At 38.3% G+C, this 15,120-nt stretch overlaps 1 pseudogene; it reads left to right on the forward strand.

The window, feature by feature from the left end:
- The first annotated feature begins 9,697 nt into the window (after positions 1-9,697).
- LOC125935914 (uncharacterized) lies at positions 9,698-9,905 on the forward strand (annotated as a pseudogene).
- Positions 9,906-15,120: the final 5,215 nt, after the last annotated feature.

Here is a 15,120-nt window from a genome sequence, read left to right on the forward strand (position 1 = left end):
CCCCCCCAAAGTTTTTGTGTTTGATTAAGTGACCGCATTTTGCTTCATGAGGTATTAATCCCTGCTCATGGTCTGATGGGAGAAACACACCAGTACCTCATCCAATTAGAAGGGAGCATGTAGGAGTCTAAGGCAAAGAGGACAATGTGCTTGGTGTGCAGGGAGGGGGCAGCTGGTCAGACGTGGGAAGGTTAAGGAAGCCTCTCTAGAAGAGGGACGCCAGAGAGGAAGGGAAGGTTCATTTTGATTGGCAGATGCTCTTACGTTTTCATCCATTCTTGCTGGTACGTCCATTCAAATCTCTCTGCATTGAGGAGGTCCTGGGAGGCCTTTAGGCAGGGAAATGAAAGATGCTACTAAATGAGTCAATGACAGTGCTGTGGAAAAATAAGTAAAGTATTCTGTGCTGAAACTCAGCTCTGCTTTTGTTTTCACAGTTTTGGATTCCAGTATTTCAAAAGTAATCTCAGATTTTTTTAAATGAGTAAGAGTAGTTGTCTGTTTTAGTAACAATGTTAAAAGTATAACTAGAATTTAAAATACTGTAAACCCATTTATTGGGTCAATAGCATGTTTTATCCGATACCTGTCCGGTCTTTAACTGTCCTTTTGTCTTAAGAACTGTTTCTCTTTTTCTCATACAAACAGTATGCTTCCCACATCTCCCCTCTGATACCAAAGGAATGTTTGCACTGACCTTTTTTTGGAGACCATTTCTTATGACTTTGTACAACTGTTTGTTCTCAGTCTCTATTCCAGTATTTGGAATTATCCTTAATTGTAAAACGTAATTGTGTCTTGTGTTGTTACCTAATTTTTTACTTTTTGCATGTTCTACTTGTTGATTTTCTTCATCAGATGAAATGTTTCTTCCAGACAGACCCATATGAGAACCTAAGCTTGCAAATCCTTTGACAAGCCAGGTGATGTTGGCAACATCATGCCCCTCACTTACCCAGTAATGACCCTGAGAAAAAAAGGGTTGGTGTCCGGGAAGAGAGAAAAAAGTGGACTTTTCAGTTGGTATTGGGCTGGTTATTTACTTACTTAACCCGTTTGGAGGGTTTAACTCCTAACTACTCTTTTATTCTAACTCTTCTATTAAAACCAGTATTCCTGCCATTGGGAAGAGACCAAGCATTCACAGTGGTCTATTAGTTATCATCTGCCTTGGCTTGATCAAGCTTTAGTCAGGCTTTTTCTTCCTCCCAGGCCCCTGAACTTTGGTTTGCCCCAAGTCTGAGCAAGCACGAGGCCTGAGCACAGCCCGATCATGCTGCCTCCATCCATCAGTTTGTTCTGTTTCCCCTCAAAAGTGCCCACTGACCTGCCACCCCCCCCCCCGCCGCCCCACACCCCCGCTTCCTGTAAAAGGAAAGTGTTTTCTGTTTGTTTCTGAGATACTTGCAGACAGATCCAAAGTCTGGAGCATCTTCCTTACCGCAATAGACTCTTTGAATAAAATCTCTCCTTAGGTGAATCTGGATTCATTTTCATTCAACAAAAGAAAAGATTTGACGTTGATTTTGAAACAGTGGACTTTTGAGCTGGTTGCGTCTTCATGTAGGTTGTTCTCATGGTTCCTGCCCATCGAAATGCTTGGTGTTAGGGACCACCTTTACTGAAATACAGAAGTTAAGTCTGAAGATGTGTTCAAGCTCATTAGGAACCACGGGCTTTCTTCTTATTGCTGTCACTAGGATTTTTAATCCACTTTATGAGTGGAATGTTTTCATACTGTGATATTATTGTGTACTTGAACTGCACTTACATTTCTAGGTTGTCCTTATTATTTTCTCTTTCCCTCAGGCCCTTTTAGAAATGGATCTCTCTGTTAGGAGATAAAATGTTTCTTGTAGAGAGATTCAAATATAATACATTAGTTGCACATTTTGGACCATCGTGACGACACTGGCCCAGCTCCTAGCATGCTTACTTACCAAAGATGCTAGAGGCTTGGGAAACACAGGATCCTGTGCCTGGAAGAATGGAAAACATGACCTTTGATTCATGGAAGCCTGACCATTTACTTATTTTATGTTTTTAAAATGCTGCTAATTATTTACTTAACAGGCACATGGGATTGATTGACTACAGACAATGTATATATTTCTAAATATAATGTAGTTCAGTCCTCATAACAACTCTGTGCAGTGGGTACTATTACTATCTGCAATTTGCAGATGAGGAAAAGGAGGCACAACGAAATCAAGTGAATTGACCGAGGTCCCAGATGAGAAGTTGAAGCGTGGTTTTGAATCCAGGAAGTGTGCTGCCGGGGGCCATGCTATTAATCAGTATATATGCTGTCTTTCTTAATGCCCAATTATCCATTTCCCTCAACAGTATTATTAAAACAATTATACCTATTTTAAGGAAACTTACATTATTTTTGAAAATATATAAAATTTCAAAAACAATGAAAACAAATATTTTAATTACCTTATTCTTAAATACATTTGTTATAGAAATTACATTTGTGGAGATAATGAATATATTGTGAAAGTATAACTGATTAAGAATAAGAGGTTTTCTTTTTTTCCCCCTTTTTTCCCCTTTTCTAATATCATTGGGCTTTTTAAAACTGCTCTTTTGATAATGGACTTTTTTTTTTTTTTTTACATCACTAATTTTTCCATTGCCAGTGTTTGAAATTCATTGTTTGTGTTACAGCAGTTAGAGTGTTTTCTTTATTGTTACTTTATTCTTTTTTTCTTTCCCTCTGCATATTATAGTGTTTGGTATCTCAATCAATGTGTTATAGTTTAACTAAAGAGGTCAAAATCAAAACATCAGCGGGCAGTTTTCTTGACCACCCTGGTAATGTTGGGGTAGGCTCTCCCTGATGACAAATTTTATTTGCCATGTTGAAATGTTAGCAGCTGGCCTGGCAAGGTCCTGGTGAAACGGGGAGTCAGACAAAGCAGTCACTAATGGAATAGATATTTAAATTAAGGTATGGAGTGAAATTTGAGAAGAGTCGTTAAGGTTGGGAAAGGAAGGTAGCCTTGTTGCCTAGAGCTAGAGGCAAGAAGTCAGGGTTAGGACCTCTCAGACTCTAACCTGGTCCATGAGATTGAGAAAAAGGATTCAGGAAGAGAGAAAAAGAAATGGACTTTTTAGTCGAAAAAGAAAAAGAATAATGAGTCCCTTATATTTGGCTGCTCAGACCCCTTGTGGCAGAGAAGACCTTAGAAGGATTCCGAGGAGGTTCAAATGGGTGTGATGTTTCTCAGGGCCAGACTCTCAGTCATCACACCTTCTGCAGACGCTGCTGATGTGCAGAGAAAAACGAAGTGAATATTAACATTCAGAGTGACAGAAAGATATGGAAGAGGGAGCTACCGTAGTGATATAAGTGGCAGTAGCTGCACGCATTCACCATGGTTTCTCATTAGCAGAAGTACTGACCTTTTACACGGGATCATTCTTTGCTGTAGGGGCAGTGGGGCTACTGGGGGGCACTGGAGGGTGTTTGGTAGCATCCCTGGCCTCTACCTACTAGATTTGAGTAGCACTCACCAAGTTGTGGCAACCGAAAAGCTCTCCACACGGTGCCACCCACATGTCCCCTGGGGAGGCAAAATCTACCCAGTTGAGAACCACTGCTCTATACCTAAAGAACAGCTGTGTAACTGTGCCCCACCCCATCAACATAAGAAGACAAATGATTTAATAATCACGTGCTTGTTAACATTGGGTGAAGAATCTAATGAAAAAGTTAGATGATGGTGGTAAGGAGCAGGGACGGGACATCCTAGCATAAGTGGGACAGGGAACTTGATAGGATATAGTCCCATCTCTTCCCTTGTCTGCTGCTTACATTCAGATCTTCCCAGTCTTTCAGAATTAAGTCAAAAGCTACATCTTCAATAAAGCACGTATAGAGAAGTAGTTTCTGTTTCTCTGATATGTATTTAGCATTTTAGGGTTTTTTTTTAATGTTTATTTATTTTTGACAGAAAGAGACAGAGTGTGAGCGGTAGAGGGGCAGAGAGAGAGGAAGACACAGAATCAGAAGCAGGCTCCTGATAGCACAGAGCCTGACGTGGGACTCAAACTCATGAAACGAGAGATAGTGACCTGAGCTGAAGTCGAATGCCTAACTGACTAAGCCACCCAGGCACCCTTGTATTTAGCACTTTAAATTAATTTTTAATTACATAAGTAAAAGTGAGTTGATTTTCAAAAATATTGAAACATTTTGGGGCGCCTGGGTGGCTCAGTCGGTTGAGTGTCCGACTTTGGCTTAGGTCATGATCTCCCGGTTTGTGGGTTCAGGCCCTGCGTCAGGCTCTGTGTTGACAGCTCAGAGCCTGAAGCCTGTTTTGGCTTCTGTGCCTCCCTCAGACCCTGCCCCTCCCATACTCATGCTCTGTCTCTCTCTGCCTCTCAATAATAAATAAACATTAAAAAAAAAATATTGTAACCTTTTATTTCCAGCAATATACTAAATTAGGGAATCTGAAAATCCTCCTACCATATCTAGAAAATTTAAAATATCTCAAACATTCTTTTAAGTATTTAGTTAAGTACACAAAAAGTAAAAACAATATCTGCCAGCCAAAACTGATGACCAGGCATCAAGTTTGTGAACGGATGTGTTGGTTTTCTTTGTGTTTGTCAACAAGGTATTTGAGTTCCAAGAGCCACAGATCTGAGAATAAAGCCTTGAATCTAAGCAAGGAGGGGAGTTCGAACTGAAAATCCCCAGAAAGCCGATCCTTCCAGAAAGGTGGAACTGAAAACCGCCAGAAGGCTATAAATACAGTGAAAAGAGGTTTGGCCTAGGAAGTGAGAAGGGGTGGGGAATAGTGGGTTAGCACCAGGCCATGATTTTAGCCTTGGTTTAGCCTTGTTCTGCATCAAAAACAAAGACCCTGAGTACTCAAAGTCAAGGGCCTGCCCTCAATGAGATTTAGAGTGCACATTTACATTACTTGGATTATACAGGAGCCTGCAAGCTGAAAAATAACACAAACATGACCCTGGCAGGTATTAATTCTGCAGAGAAGCAAATGAAAAAACTTTATGGAAGGACACATCGCCTGCTCTGGCTGTGGAATCTCTACTGAGGACTTACAAGTCAGAAATACAAAATACAGTGGAGTAGTCCCCAAGACTGAGAGTCCACTGAGGAACAGCAGGATTAGATTGTCTAGAGTTGTTATATCATAGAAATAGTAGGTAGAGGTATAGAAGAAGAAATATTAAAACATGAGAAAATATTACACTATCAAAAAAAAAAAAAAAAGACAAAGCATGTTTGAAAAATAGCCAAATAGAATTTCTGGTGTTGAAAACAACTTGTCAGAGGAAGTCAAAGCCCTTTTGCACAACCCCTGCTTCTGTCTCAAGTCTCTCCTCTCCAGGAGTAACCTCTGTTCAATGAGTGTGTGTGTGTGTGTGTGTGTGTGTGTGTGTGTGTGTGTGTGTTTGTATTCATAGAAACTATAGAGTACTGTGTGCATTGTTTTGTATTCTTTAAAATTAGTGTTTTAAACCCAAGTGTATTGTTCTGCATATTGCTTTCTGTTATCATTCAGTATTAATTCTTGGAGATCTAGCCATATTACATGGGCATAGCTTGTTTCTTTTACTTGTGCACACAGTATAAAAATACCAGTCTTCTTAGACATTTTCCTCTCAATGTACCCCAGTTTGTTGAACTTTTATTCTATTGTAAACCATTCAATAATGAACACTTCTTTCTACATCTCTCTCTCTGGGCATGAATGCATGTGCTCCTCTAGGGATAATACCACATAGTAGAGTTGCTGAATCAGAAATTATGTGCATTTTAATTTTAATACAGACTTGCAATTTGCCCTCTAAAGTGACCGTTTACCTCTCCCTTAGTCCCATATTTGACTATAATTCTCCCTCGATCCTAACCAGCACTTGATATTATTAAACTCTTTGGTTTTTGGCAGCATGAGCACTAAAAGCTGTATCACTTTTGTTTTAATTTGCATTTTGGAGTTGGACCTACTTATATATATGTATATGTGTGTTTGTTAACATCCTGTATCCATTTATCTATTGGGTTTATATATTTTTAAATTGATGTGTGGAAGACAGCTATAAATTTTAAGTACTGATTTGTACTTTTTACTGAAATTACAAATACTGTCTCCCAGTTGTCTTTAAACATTTGCATGGTGTTTTTTATTGTGAGGAAGTTTCACTGTTTTTGTTTTCTCCTATCATTTTTATAGAAGTATTTTCATAGGAGTTTTTCACCTTTCAGTTTTCAATCCATTTGAAATGTACTTTTATTTACTGTGTGTGATAGGGCACTAACTTTATTAAATTATTTTTATGTAGATAGCCATTGTCTCAACACTCAGTATTGAATAGTTCTCCTTCTTCCTTTAGCTTTGAAACATCACCCTAATCATATTCCAAATTCCCATGTGCTATTCTGTTCCTTTATTGTTTCAGTGTGTTTCGGGCATTTTATAGAGTTGGGCACAGTAAGAAATGAATTTACCTTATAACCTGATTCACCACCCATGCACACACAGCACACACACATGCACACACACACTAAACAAAATGTTCATTAAGCTATGCCCACACCTAATAGTTGTGTTACACTGATAATTTCTCTTCTCTTCTAATTCATTAAAAAACAAATCTCGTGGTAACTGTTATCTTGACTTCTTGACCACTAATAGTTTCCAAGTTGCAATCCAGAAATTTTATTCCATTAATTTCTTGGTGTTTTCTAGCATCATGAATTCATTAATATTAATTTTGTGAAACATTATGATACATCTTTATATCTTTGTTCTTTTCTTTTTAATAGGTTTTCTAATGTCCTGCATTTTTACTCTTTCATGTAGATTTTTTTGGAATCAAATTCCACAACAAATACTGCTTGGTTTTTGACTGATTTTTCACTGAATCTGTAGAATAATTTGGAGGGGAATGAATGATTTTCTGATATTATATTATCACCTGTGATTTAAATCTCATTCGACTTAGAATATCCATTACAATTAATTCTTTTCCTTTTTAAAATGTATTAAAAAATATACCCTATGACCCAGCAATTGCACTACTACATATTTATCCAAGGGATACAGGTGTGCTGTTTTGAAGGGACACACGCACCCCCATGTTTATAGCAGCACTATCTACAATAGCCAAAGTATGAACAGAGCCCAAATGTCCATCGATGGATGAAAGGATAAAGAAGATGTGGTATATATACACAATGGATTATTACTTGGCAATAAAAAACAATGAAATCTTGCCATTTGCAACTATGTGGATGGAACTAGAGGGTATTATGCTAAGTGAAATTAGTCAGAGAAAGACAAATATCATATGACTTCACTCATACGAGGACTTTAAGAGACAAAACAGATGAACATAAGGGAAGGGAAACAAAAATAATATAAAAACAGGGAGTGGGACAAAACATAAGAGACTCATAAATATGGAAAACAAACAGGGTTATTGTAGGGGGTGTGGGGGGGGATGGGCTAAATGGGTAAGGGTAAGGGGCACTAAGGAATCTACTGAAATCATTGTTGCACTATATGCTGACTAATTTGGATGCAAATTTAAAAAAAAAAGAAAAATAAGAAAATAAAAATTGTATGTATTTAGGGTGTGCAGCATACTGATTTGTTATACATATATAGTGAAATGTTGCTATAGTCAATGAATTAACATAGCATCTCACAAAGTTGGTTTTTTTGTATGATGGGCACACCTGAAATTTACTGTCTTAGCATATTTGCAGTGTTCAGTACGGTGTTATTAAGTGTAGTCTTTATGCTGTACATTAATTAGCTCTCTAGTCTTACCCTGCAGAATTGCAGCCTTGTACCTTTTGACCAGCATCTCCTCATTTCCCCCACTCCTCCAATCCCTGGTAACCATCCTTCTACTCTCTCTGCTTCTACAAGTTCAGCTTTTTTCTTTCTATTTTTAGGTTCCACACAAAAGTGAAACTATACAGTATTTGTCTCTTCCTGTCTGGCTTATTTCACTTAGCATAATGTCCTCCAGGTTCATCCTTGTTATCGTCAAAGGCAGAGTTTCCTTCTTTCTCACAGCTGAATAATGTTCCATCCTTTTTATCCATCCTTCTTTCTATGGGCACTTGGGTTGTTTCCACATCTTCGCTCTCGTGAACAATGCTGCAGTGAGCATGGCAGTGCTGATATCTCTTTGAAATCCTGATTTCATTTCGTTTAGGTACATACCCAGAAATGGGACTGCTGGATCATATGGCAGTTCTGTTTTTATTTTTTTGAGGAATCTCCATACTGTTTTCCATACTGGCTAAACCAATTTACATTCCCACTCACAGTGTACAGGAGTTCCCTTTTCTTAAGTATCTGTTGGCCGTTTGTATCTCTTCTTTCGAGAAATGTTTATTCAGCTCCTTTGCCTGTTTTTATTTTATTTTATTTTATTTTATTTTATTTTATTTTATTTCATTTTATTTCATTTCATTTCATTTCAATGCAATTCAATTTATTTATTTATTTATTTTAGAGAGAGAGATTGAGAGTGAGCAGTGGAGAGGGGCAGGGGGAGAGAGAGTCTTGAACAGGCTCCACACTCAGTGTGGAACCCAACACGGGGCTCTATCTCATGACCTTGAGATCATGACCTAAGCCTAAATAAATCAAGAGTCAGATGCTTAACCAACTGAGCCACCTGCGTACCCCTACTATACAGAAACCTATTAGTTTGCTATAGTTCCACAGGTTTATATTTGTTTTTGTTGCTCATATCCGTGAAATCATTGCCCACACCAATGTCAAAAAGCTTGTCCCCCAGGCTTTCTATTTCTCCAGATTTATGATTCGGATGGAAACCAAAGTCTCGAATATGCCAAAGACCTAAGGAGGGCAGACAGCAAGAAACCCTGAAATCATCTGGTTAAGATATTGTTGCTAATACTGTACTCTTGATATCAGTGCTCAGAGTAAAGGCACCTAGTAGATTTTTAGTACAATTGTGAATGAATGGATGAATGAAAGGCATGTAGTAGGTGTTCAGTAAATAAGTTTTGAATGAATGACTATATGAACACATACCCTATCATTACTAAACGTTTGCCATTGCTGTGTGATTAATTTCTCAATTCTGTGTAGGGCCTTTAGTCATTCTCTCTAATTTTAAAGTCCTGGATGGGAGAATATGATTTGTCAAGTGGCCATGCCCTTACCCTCAGAGAGGTAGAAGAAATATCTGGTTTTTCGGCTTACATAGTGACTGAGGGGGCTTTGCCTCTCATTAAAACTTACACGTACAGGAATGGTATTCAGATTCTGGTTATCCAAAAATAGGATAATCTACTACTACAGTGTTGGATTAATTTTGTGTTAGTTATCTGGAAATCATAGTAACCTGTTTTATTACTAAAACAGTTTAACTATTAGTTGTATTTTCTCTCTAACTGATATGAACAGTTATTACAGTACCTCCTATTCCTTATGTTGTATAAAAAGGTATTTAGTTGATGGATTATTACTCAATGCTATACCCTCAAATTAAAGGCTACATTGTTGAAAACAAGAAGAAATGTGCCTTTCTAAAATTCAAATGGAACCATGTCCCTTTTAAATGGTTATTTGAAATGATTTCAAGGCAGTTTAGAAAGTAGAGAAATAACTGTTATACTTGGTACTAAGTGACCAGCAGGAACTTCATTTAATGAAGTCTAACTATCGCTTCTCGGCCTTTTGGCTAAGATCAAGTGTAGTATCTGTTCTTATCAGTTTAATGAAGTCTAACTAACATCTTTTCTTGGCTAATTTTATAACATTTTCCATCATATTGCTGAATCTTTGAATTATGGTTGGTAAACCCGGCTTCATTTGTGTAGAAGCCATCTACATTTTCTAGTATTTCCCTGACTTTTGATGCAACCTGCATAAAATTCCAAAAATTTTGAGACTAAGGTGTGCTTATATAACACCAGTCACATAGTTCCTAGAGCTTGAGGGATCCCAAAGGGAAGACTTGGAGACTGTGTGTGTGTGTTTGTGTGTGTGTGTACAGACACATGTATACATACACACACATACTTTTCTTATATACATTAAAAAAAATTTTTTTAACATTTATTTATTTTTTGAGAGGCCGAGAGAGACAGAGCACGAACAGGGGAGGGGCAGAGGGAGAGGGAGGCACAGAATCTGAAGCAGGCTCCAGGCTCTGAGCTGTCAGCACAAAGCCCAACGCGGGGCTCGAACCCACAAGCTGTGAGATTATGACCTGAGCCAAAGTCATATACCCAACCGACTAAGCCACCCAGGTGCTCCTTATTATATACTTTTTAAATATACATTTTATACTCAGGTTAGGCTTATACCCATTTAGGTTTCTTGTGCATGTTGGTGAGTTTCTGTTCTAAGGTTATGGAATTCAGGAGCCACATGTATTTTATTATTTATTTATTTATTTAATTTTATTTTTAAATTTACATTCAAGTTAGCATATAGTGCAATAATGTTTTCAGGAGTAGATTCCAGTGATTTATCCCCTATCTATAACACCCAATGCTCATCCCAACAAGTGTATTCCTTAATGCCCCTTACCGTTTAGCCCATCCCCCCACCCACAGCCCCTCCAGCAACCCTCAGTTTGTCCTCTGTATTTAAGATTCTCCTATATTTTGTCCCCCTCCCTGTTTTTATATTATTTTTGCTTTCCTTCCTTTATGTTCATCTGTTTTGTATCTTAAATTCCACATATGAATGAAGTCATATGATATTTGTCTTTCTCTGACTAATTTCACTTAGCATAATATCCTCTAGTTCCATCTACGTAGTTACAAATGGCAAGATTTCATTCTTTTTGATTGCCAAGTAATACTCCATTGTGTGTGTATATATATATATATACCACATCTTCTTTATCCATTCATCCATCGATGGCCATTTGGGCTCTGTCCATACTTTGGCTGTTGTTGATAGTGCTGCTATAAACATGGGGGTGCATGTGTCCCTTGGAAACAGCACACCTGTATCCCTTGGATAAATACCTAGTAGTTCAGTTGCTGGGTCATAGGGTAGTTCTGTTTTTAACTTTTTGAGGAACCTCCATACTGTTTTCCAGAGTGGCTGCACCAGCTTGCTTTCCCACCAGCAGTGCAAAAGAGATCCTCTTTCTCCGCATCCTTGCCGACATCTGTTGTTGCCAGAGTTGCTAATGTTAGCCACTCTGACTAGTGTGAGGTAGTATCTTACTGACAAACCATGTGTATTTTAGACTCTATTACATCAGTATTGTGCTGATCAGATGGCATCTAAATAACAGATGCAGAGAAAAAAAATAATCATGATTCTTTACTTCAATATGAAATTTAATTTGGGAGGAGCTGAAAATTACAAGAAGCAAGGAGCAATTTTCTTGTGTTATTGTACAAATTTTGAATATGAAGTTTAAGATACCATATTTTATTCTTATTCAGAGGAATTGTTTCATAAAGTCAGTTAAACTCCGTACAGTAAGAAGCATCATATAAATGGAGCAACAAAATGTTAAAAATAGGAATCCGTTTTGTGTACAGATGTTGGCCTCAGGTTCAAGTGGCCTTCTGACAATTTCTGTCAAGATTCTAAATGTTCCATCTATATTTTAGGATGTAACATGGGACCTCACTGACATCTACAGTAAAATAAAGAAGAGCCCCATATTTCCTATCTCTGCCCCAGTCAGAATTGTCCCATTTTACTAGTTTTTTTATGTTGTGATACATTTAACTCTTGCAAATAAAAGTTACTGCTTTTAAAGCATATTTGGAAACACTGTCTTATGCAAGAAATTTCAATTTGCCTTTTTCACTTTTTTTTCTATAGAGGAACAAAGTAGACTTTTATTTTGAGTGATATGATTCCTAAATAGACCCATTAAGTTCCTACTGTTGTCATTTCTCTGAAGATTTCAAATTGCTTAAATGTCCATATACTTAAAAACTTTTAATTATGAAAATAAAAGAGAATTAGGAAAATAAGAGACAGATGTAAATTACCATTTGACTTTAAGAACAGCCTTTTAAAAATATAGTTCAGAAATTGAGCAATTGGGTATAGTCTTAGAAATGTTGATGTCATGGATGTTTTTGCAACACTCCAAAATAGCAGAAATACATTGCAGTTGTGGTTTTGGGGAAGTTGAAACATTGTCCATTGAGTTCAATGGACATATTAGTTTGTTGGCTAACTACAAAATAGAGGCAAGACTTTTTACATGTTTTTGATCTTCTGATAGGAAAGCAAGCTGCAGAAGCTTCTGCGAAGTATTCCAAGAAGCAGGGAGGTGACAAGGAAGGCTGAGAAACTGGCCTGACACAAAGAAAGGCTACACGCATTCAGTTGAAAGTGTGAATGTTTAAAGTATGTTGATCACACCATCTGTCATCACATTGCTATGTTGCTGCATTATAAGTTTATTTCATCTTTTATTTATATTTTCTTTCATTTAAGACCGCAGTTTAATAGTTTGAAAGTGATGAGGAAGCGCATTCCATTATCATAAGAATTTCATATCTTTGAGAGTCGGTACACATCATTGGTTGTAAGAATCCGAACCCGGCCACACCTAATTTTGTATTAACATCTGTCGTGGTCTTGATATGTGATCTAGGGAAAGATGGGTAACCTTCCTTTGCCTCAGCTTCCTCATCTTTGACGTAGGAATGATAAAAATGGTACTTATGTCATAGAACTGCTATAAAGATGGAATGATGTGAAAAATACATAACTTTAGGTAACACATAGCTTTTGTTATATTCCCCAGTGAGATAAATGGTGATAGGAAGTTAAGTGGGGGAATTATTCAGCAATTAATATATTACTAACATTTACCCCATGATAGCTCATTTAATTCTTTCTGCAGTCTCAGGAAATATGTAGTGTGCCATTTTACAAATGAGGAAACTGAGGTGTCCAACATGAAGATACTTTGTATTGCCCTGTCAGCAATGTCAGGCAAGGAACCTGACACTGGGCGGCTGCCTTGTGAAATGGGGGTGAAAATTCATATTATAACTTCCTAATGTTGGAAGGCTCCAATGAGCCACATCACTGAAAAGAGCGTGGTGTCCCGGAGTCACCTTCTGGAATGTAAAGGCCTCTCGCTAGGAGTGATAGTGCTGCCATGTCTTCTCGCGAGTCCTCCCGCAAGAAAGATAGTCTGTCATCAGCCCCACGAGGTGCCAGGGAAATAATGCAAGGGTCAAAATAGCCTTCTCTGGGTGCTCCGGCCTCTCGGGCCTCTGGCAGCTCGATGGCCTGCAGCTCCAAGGCCTGGGACTCCTCATTCTGAGCAGGGGTACCTTGCCAGCATAAACTCTGCTGAGCAGAGGCCAGCAGTAATGACTGACACTCAGCTTAGCCCTGGGGAAAAGACTCACAGAAATCTCCAAAGACTTTGTCCCTGAAGCAACAAGTGAGCAGTTTTGCAGGATGTGAAAGAATTTTCAATAGACGCGCCTTGGACATTTTGACCTCCTGTGGCCCCTTCCTTCTCTAAGTTAAGATTTCCTGTCACACAGCAGCAAGGAGATAAAGCAAACTAGCTCAGCTTTCTAAGGATCCCTGAAGGACCAGCAAAGACCATAACTGCTATGAGCAAATGCTGAAGAAATGCAGACCCCTCCAGATGGGTGCAGTCATTCAGTATTTGTCCTTCCATGGCTGGCTTAGTTCACTTGTGGTTGGTGTCCTTGGGGTCCATCCATGTTGTTGCATGTTGCCAATTTCCATCTCTTTTGGTGGAAATTGATTCCATCTTTTGATTTCCACCTCTCTCTGTCTCTCTCTCTCTCTCAGAGTAAATAAAATACATTTTAAAATGTTTTTAAAAATCCAGGATACCAAGGTGACATATTTTGAGGGGAGTGTGTCCTGAATCACCTCAAAGGCATACATTAAAAGTGGCTGGAGACAACTGGGCAAATATATTTGCATTTCAGAGGTGGAATCAACTGAACTCTCCCATATGTGATTCAGTGTTGTGGGTCAGGGGAAGAGAAGGCTAATCCATCTCTCTTGGATATATTGAGTTTGAAGCACCTGCGGGATATCTAGGTTTAGATGCTCAGTAGACACCCAGAGCTATGGACATGGGGATCCAGAAGCAATTCTGGAATGGAGCTAAGAGTTTTGTGAATAAAGGAGATTAGAGATAATAGTTGAATCCAACATGGGAGTGTCAAATTGAAAAGGAAAGGGGCCAGAGAGCAAAGTTCCAAGGGATACCACATTTATGGGTGGTTGGAGGAGTTGGTGTGGCCAGCAAAGTATTAAAATCCTGAAATAGAAGCAAGGGAAAGAGAATTTCAAGGCGTATGTAGTCCCTGGCAATGGCTGATACTTGGGAGACATTAAATAAAACATGAGCTGTGAAAAGAGGTAGTCAGGTTAAACAATTAAGGCCATTTTTAACCTATGGTAAAGCACTTTTTGTAATGTGGTAATAAGATACCAGAATATGCTATATTGGGTGAAGGCACAGACTGTGTAGAGAACTCCTTTATGAAATTGACTAGTGAAGTAAATTTCTTCATTTGACAAGAGACAGGACTAACTTTTAAGGGTACCCCAGAGCTAAAGGCGAATGAGGAACAGAAGATAGAAGTTTAGGACCGAATATAAAAAATCTTAAAACATTTTCTCATGCTTACTAGTACCTAGTCTTATTTTTGGTGCACTCAGAAAATGAGCCAAAACGTGTAAATTCCTTCAGTTTGTCTGACTCAGTTTTTTTCCCTGTATAACTGAATGTTGTTAAGATCTGTTTATACCTAGGTGTTTTTGTTTTTGTTTTTGTTGTTTACTCAGCACTCTTGTAATTCCGAGAGCAGTTATTTCAAGCTTGTGCTCACCAAGCACTTCACACTACCTGTGCTAACTTTGCACCTGGTCATTGCTTAAGGAAGCATTTCTGTAAAGTTTTAAGTGGAATTAAAAGTGGTGTTATGCTACTTAGGTTCTCTTTTTTCTTTTCCACATTTTTGGCTCTGCGTTCTGCTCTTAGTGATACCACGCTACTGAGCATGAGATTGAGAAACATGTTTCTATAAGGCAGTGCCCTCCCACAAACACAACCCTTTACTTCCCTTTAAGAGTAACCAGCACTACT

Source organism: Panthera uncia (assembly GCF_023721935.1).
Source record: "Panthera uncia isolate 11264 chromosome A1 unlocalized genomic scaffold, Puncia_PCG_1.0 HiC_scaffold_17, whole genome shotgun sequence".
Taxonomy (NCBI): Eukaryota; Metazoa; Chordata; class Mammalia; order Carnivora; family Felidae; genus Panthera; species Panthera uncia.